Source organism: Manis javanica, chromosome 11, assembly GCF_040802235.1.
Source record: "Manis javanica isolate MJ-LG chromosome 11, MJ_LKY, whole genome shotgun sequence".
NCBI lineage: Eukaryota > Metazoa > Chordata > Mammalia > Pholidota > Manidae > Manis > Manis javanica.
The window spans coordinates 112,685,854-112,691,926 of NC_133166.1; positions in this window are offsets into that span (position 1 = coordinate 112,685,854).

A 6,073-nucleotide genomic window follows, 5' to 3' on the forward strand; every position below is an offset into this window, starting at 1 on the left:
AGGAGAACTCCTTCTACACAGAATGCAGGCGAGGTAGGTGGAGGTATTAGATGTGTGCCTATACTAGTGGGGACAGGCCAAGGGGGCATGGGACACTTACAGGGTCCCCAGGAATCTGCCACAAGACCTTTATTAGTTCCAAGGGGGAAATGGTTACTTCCAGTGGGAAACCTGGCGGACACTCCCTGAGCCAAATGATGAAGCGGGTCATCCATTCCAGCAATGGGCCCGATCCACGTCCAGACACACTGAGGACGTAGCTTTACTGCGCCCCCCTGCTCACGTGTGCACCCCAAGCCAAGCAGAAGGAAACTGCAGACTAGCCCATGTTTGGGGTGGTGCACAGCATAACCACCGGCACTCCTCAAAAGGTCACAGTCCAGAAACCCAGAGAAAGGCTAAGGACAGATCCCAGATTAAAGGGGACTAAAGGGACAGGGCTCATGTGACATGTCCTGAATCAAGTCCTGCTCCTGTAGAAATGAGCAGCTGTGAAAGACATGGTCAGGACAGCTGGGGGTTCAGACACCCGAGGACTGTGTGTCAAGGGAGATGTGACACTGCCACTCAACCCAGTATGACCCCCTATTTCTAGGAGACACACACCCACCTGTTTAGGGGTACAGGGGCATGCTGCTTAAACCCAAGCGGTTCAAAAGAGTATGAAGAGAGAGAGAGTGCACACGTGTGCAAGAGCACACACGTGTGCAAGGGCACGGTGAAGCAAGGGAGGAAACTGCAAACACAGGTCTGGACAAAGGGCTCTTTGTACAATTTCTGCAACTTGTCCATAAATTTGAAATCACATCAAAACATAAGGTCCTCCAGAGAGCCCCATGCAGGCTGTGACTTGGAGGATGGGCTAGAGGGAGACCAGCGGAACTATTGCCACAGCCGTAGCTAGACGTGGCCGTGGGCATGGTGGTGCGTCGCGGGGAGGGGAAGGGGGAACCGGACGACAGCAGGGCAGGGCAGCCCCCCCATCTTCTGGCAGAGCCAGTGTGAGCGGGTGGGCGGCAGAGGCGGGAGGGGGCCTGAGGCTCCAGGGCCTGTGGTGTGGCAGGTCCTAAGGCAGGGGCAGGAAGTGCCCCTGCCTCCCCCTCCTCCCCGACTCCTCCTCCAGCCCTGGTGAGCCTCCTGAGAAGCAGTGCCCCCACATTGGGCCAGGGTCTTGGGAATTTCCCCGAGGGCTCACCCTGTGGGAAACGGATCCTGCTTGGTGGGGGCAGGCGTGGCCCAGCGTGTGCAGGGCGGGTGTGGACAGAGGCAGGCCCCAGGCCTGCATTTGCTCAGGATTAAGGCAGCAGCAGCCATGCCGTCCTGGTGGCCACAGAGATTGCCAAGTGTCAGTGGGCAAACAGGCCCTCCTTTACCTCCAGGAAACCAGTATGGACTCAGAACCCACAAGGTTGGCAGAGGGGTGTCTGGCACCAAGGCTCAGTGGCCAGGCAGCCACACACAGGCCTGCCCTCGGCCCTCCCCACCGGCCCCCACCAGCCTCAGGGTCCCAGCAGGGACCAGAGACTGGGAGAGGGAGGCTGGACACCCACGGACCACGCCAACCTCGTCCCACCACGGGACCAAGATGGGGGAGGCCAAGCAGTGCAGTGCAGTCCCCACAGGGCCCATCCTCCACGGGCCCATGGGCCCAGGTGTGGTGCCTGGCGGCCCTGACTCTGCCCTGTGCACCTCTTGGGGAGAGAGGCTGACAGGACTTCCCTCTCTCCAGCTGACCGTGGTGTTTGTGCTGTGTCCGCGCATGAGGGATGGCCGGTGCTACGTGAGTGGCTGTTGGGTGAACAAAGAGAGAATGTGTCTGGGCCACTCCTGGGGGGCACGAGCCCCACCCCAGTGCCTGCGCCATGAAACCACAGCAGGGGTCAGAGCTGCCCCAGTGTCAGCAGTTGGTGACTTGACCTCTGAACTGTGACCCAGCTCACTGGGCAGCGTGGGCACGGGGTGTTGGCATGGGGCATGGTTCACAGGAAGGGCCCCAGTCATCAGGAAAGGCCCTGAGGTGCGTGCACAGTAAGCCAGATTGTGTGTGTATGAGGGGGGCAGAGCCAATCCCTCGGCCCAGGGGAGCTTGGCTGAGTCCCTGGAGCGGACTTCTGCCAAGCTAAGCTGCCCACCGTATGACCAGGGTACTGGTGCTCCTGTGCCTCCTCTAGGCCCACATACGGGTATCGGGCCAGGGACTGCCTGATGGGTGCACCAATGTGCAGACACCTGAGTGATTGCACACATTTCTCCAGAAATAGGGCTGCAAACCACTCCCCCCAGGACTCAGTTTCCCCAATGCCCAGGGAAGGAAACTTGGACACCACCCAGGTACAGCTGTCTGTGGAGAGGTGGGGTCCTAGTGGAGCTGTAGGTGGCTTCACGGCTCAGCTCCAGGACCAGGGCATGCCCCACCCTGCTGCGGGTGGGCCCACCAGGGCAGCTCTCCAGGACATGGCTGCTTGTCGGTTTTCGTAAAACACTCACCCGTCGTCGTGTGGAACTGTGGGAGCTCAGGAGCAATCAGCTAAGGACGGGGCATGGCTGCTGGTTGAGAGGAACTTGTCCAGGGTGGGGCCACCGGGAAATTCAGACCCCATCCCAGACATGGAGCCCCTGGTTCCAGCTTCCTGCTGAGACTGGATTGGGCAGGAGCTGTCCAGCGGGGCTGGAGGCTGCAGGAAGGCGCCAGATGTGCAGATAGGTCAGAAGGCCCCCTGCCTGTGGGCTCAACTTGGGGCTCAGGAAACTGAGTCAGTGGATGTGAGGCCGAGGCCATGGCTCGTGCCCAGGGACAGCCTCCAGTCAGTGGGGGCCGCCTGGCTGTGTACACAGCTGCAGTGTTCGGAGCTGTTGCCCCTTGTGGGAGCAGGAAGGGCTGGGGCCACCTTTCTGTATCATGTGTAGCCTAGATCCCACGCTCAGAAGGGCCCTGAAGTGGCCGGAGCCCTGGAAGTGTCCCACCTGCTCCATCATTGCATGGGGGTGGGGGCTTGGCACTCACAGGACAAGAAGGTCCTGAGTTGGCCTGGGCACTTGTTGACCCTGGGGTGGGGACACAGAGCTCCCTGAGCTGCGCTGGGGGGCCCCAGAGCTGTCTGCCAGGAGTGGAGGTTTGGGGTCCTGCAGGGTCAGCTCTGGCTTGACCCAGGACCCTTGCTGGGGCCCTTCGACCAGCCACACCCAGGCAGCCCCCTGAGCCCAGGGCAGGTGGGCACTGGGCAAGGCAGGGCCCCTGGCCCGCACAGCCCCCCTGAGCTCATCTGCCCCCCACTCCCATCAGCGTTGTGTGAGGCCGGCTTTGGCTTCCTGTACTGGCCTGCCACTCTGGGCAGGTACCAGGCCCGTCATCGGCCCACAGTCAGATCGAGAACCCACCATAAACACAGTTTCCCTGGGAACCAGGACACAAGGGCTTTATGATGGTACCTCTGATAATTCACTTTTATTCTAAACTTAAAGAAATAAAACCCTGGATGTGACCTGGGTTGATTTTATGAGCAGAGAGCATCTGTGTCAGACACTTGCAAACCCTCCCCTGGCCTCTCGCCACCATGGTCACACGGCCCGAGACCCTCGTAAACAGAAACCCGCCGTTTATGTCACTAGAGCCCTTGGTGACTGCCTACAGCCGGTATGGCCCTGACTTGCCCATCCCCATGGCCCCCCGAGTCCCACCCACCCACCCACCAGGCCACTGGCAGCTCCCGCCCTCCTTCAGCCACCCCATCCTTCCCCGACGGACTGTTTCTGTCCATTCACCCCACCCCACGCCCCGGCTACAGGCCCACCTGTCACTTTTACCTCTGACCCCTCTTTGCCCCCGCCAACTGCCCCAGGCCAGCCCCCAGCTTCGTCCATTTCTTCTGTCTGTCATCACCCTCCAGCCCTGGTGAGCCTGAGGTAGCAGAGGCTGATGGACATAGTGCCCCGCAGCCTCTGCCCGGACCCCCAGCCCCCCACTCAGAGCTAAGGCCTGTGCTTGCCGACCCCGAGGACCCATGGAGCAGCCTGGCCGTCTTTCCATCCCCCTCACTTTGGGCACACCCCCAACCCCCAGCTCTGACCTCCCTCCGTGACAGGCCCCGACGTGCCGGGCTCCCTCCCTCCCTCAGACTCCAGCCATGGGTCCAGCCCTCACCCCACCCCTCTGCCACCCTGCCCGCCGCTGGTCCCCTTCCTGCTTCCCCCCTGAGCACCAGCACGTCCTCGGCATCATCTGTGGCCCCCGGAGCCTGGGGCTTCCACAGGGTGCACGTGGCCAGGCCCCGGCAGCTCCCTCTCTCCCCAACCCCCCACTGCATGTCCTTCGGTTCCCGAGGCCCCCACGGGGTGCACCTCCCGGCTCAGCTCCTGCCGGTGGTGTGTCGGGAAACCCCCAGCAACACGGTGGCGCCCTCTTTGCTTTTCTTTGTCACAGCTGCCCTGGGTATCTGAGGACCTCTGATGTCCACACACACTCTTCAGTGAGGGAGCCAATTTCCTCTGAAAACACCTGGGCTGCCCTGGGCTCTGGCTGCCCCGTGGAGCCCTTGGTCCCAGAGGGCCCTCTGGGGGCTACAGCTTCTGCAGCTTCTTGCCCACAGAGTGTGTCCGGGTGTCCCATAGGGGCCAGGCCACCGCCAGCACAGTGTCAAGGGGCAGCAGTCATGTGTCTGGCATCCAGCAGGAGATGTGCCAGGGTGAGAGGCCAGCACCTACCCCGGTCCCCCTGTCCCTGACCCAAGCCCACAGATCCTCTCTCTGTCCCCCAAATCAGCCTTCTTGGGTCTCTGCTCCCAGAGCTTAGCTGGCCTGGGCCAGGCAGGTGCCTCAGACCACCAGTCTCTCAGAAGTCAGCCTGCCTGCACCCAGGGCCCAGGTCTACAGCCAGAGTCAGAGCTGCAGCCCGTGTACCCAGGACCAGGCCGGCTGCGGGGACCCTGCTGACCAGCTCTGGCCTCAGACCAGGCAGCCATCTGCAGCAGGTGGGAGGGAGTCTGCCAGGTTCCAGGGTCCCCGGTGGGGTGGGGTGCTAGAGGCAGAGGTCGGGGGCAGCTTCAGCTGGCCTGCCCACCATGGTCCTCCGGGTCTTGTGTCTGTCTCATTCCCCAGCTCTGGGGGCACCCAGTGCCTCTTTCTCTGGACAGGAGCCCGACATGAGGTTAGGATGTCCCTTCCCTGTCAGGTGGGGGCACGCCCATCACCCAAAGGGCTCCTCCACAAAGGCCAGGCTCCAGGGAGGGGCTCGAGCTGCCCAGGCTACCTGGCCCATGTGGCACGTCACCCTGGTGTCCGGGATGGGCAGGGGCCCAAGCCGTGGCCTGGAGAAGCCATCCCCCTGAGCAGAGCCCCGTGGTGCCCTGGTGGGCACACCCAGACTGTAGCCCTTTCCAGAAGCCACGACTTGCATAACCTGGCAGGGGCTGCGGTGCAGTCTGGGCGGGCAGGGACCCGCTCTCCGGTTACCTCCCCCTGCCTGGCTGCACGCTCCCTGGGGGACAGAGATTAGTCACTGTGACCCAAGGGGAAGAGGCTGCTCGCTGGACACCTGATCCCCCCCAGGGGCAATGACGCTGATTAGGGCGCAGCCCGTGGCTGCAGGGTCAGCCGGGCCCGGGAGGGCTGAGAACTTCCTGCTCCCTGGGAGGGTGTTCTGAGGGGGCAGCCGCACATGCCCTGCCCGCCTTCGCCACATCCATGCCCCTCACACTCAGGCAGCCTCCTGGGCCAGGGCCAAGGGAGCCAGGAGGGGCCAAGCTCTGAGGTCAGTTCCACTGCCCAAATGGCCAAGCAGATAGCTGGGTCAGGCAGTGGCTGGGGGACAGGACCAGGGGCCCCGGAGCCCCTGTGCCTCAGGAGGGTAGGAGGGGTGACACCATGCAGGGGGGGTGCCCTTCCCGGGGCCTGTGGCCTGAGCCCTGCAGTGCCCAGGGTGTGGCCTCGAGGGAGGCCAGTCCCCGAGGACCCAGTACTGCCAGCGAGAGGCACTGGGTCTGGTACACTGCCACCTGCTGACACCGAGGCACTGTGGCCGAGGTCCAGAGGTGGAAGGTTGGTGCTGCTGGAGCCACTCCCCCCACCCTGCCCTGCG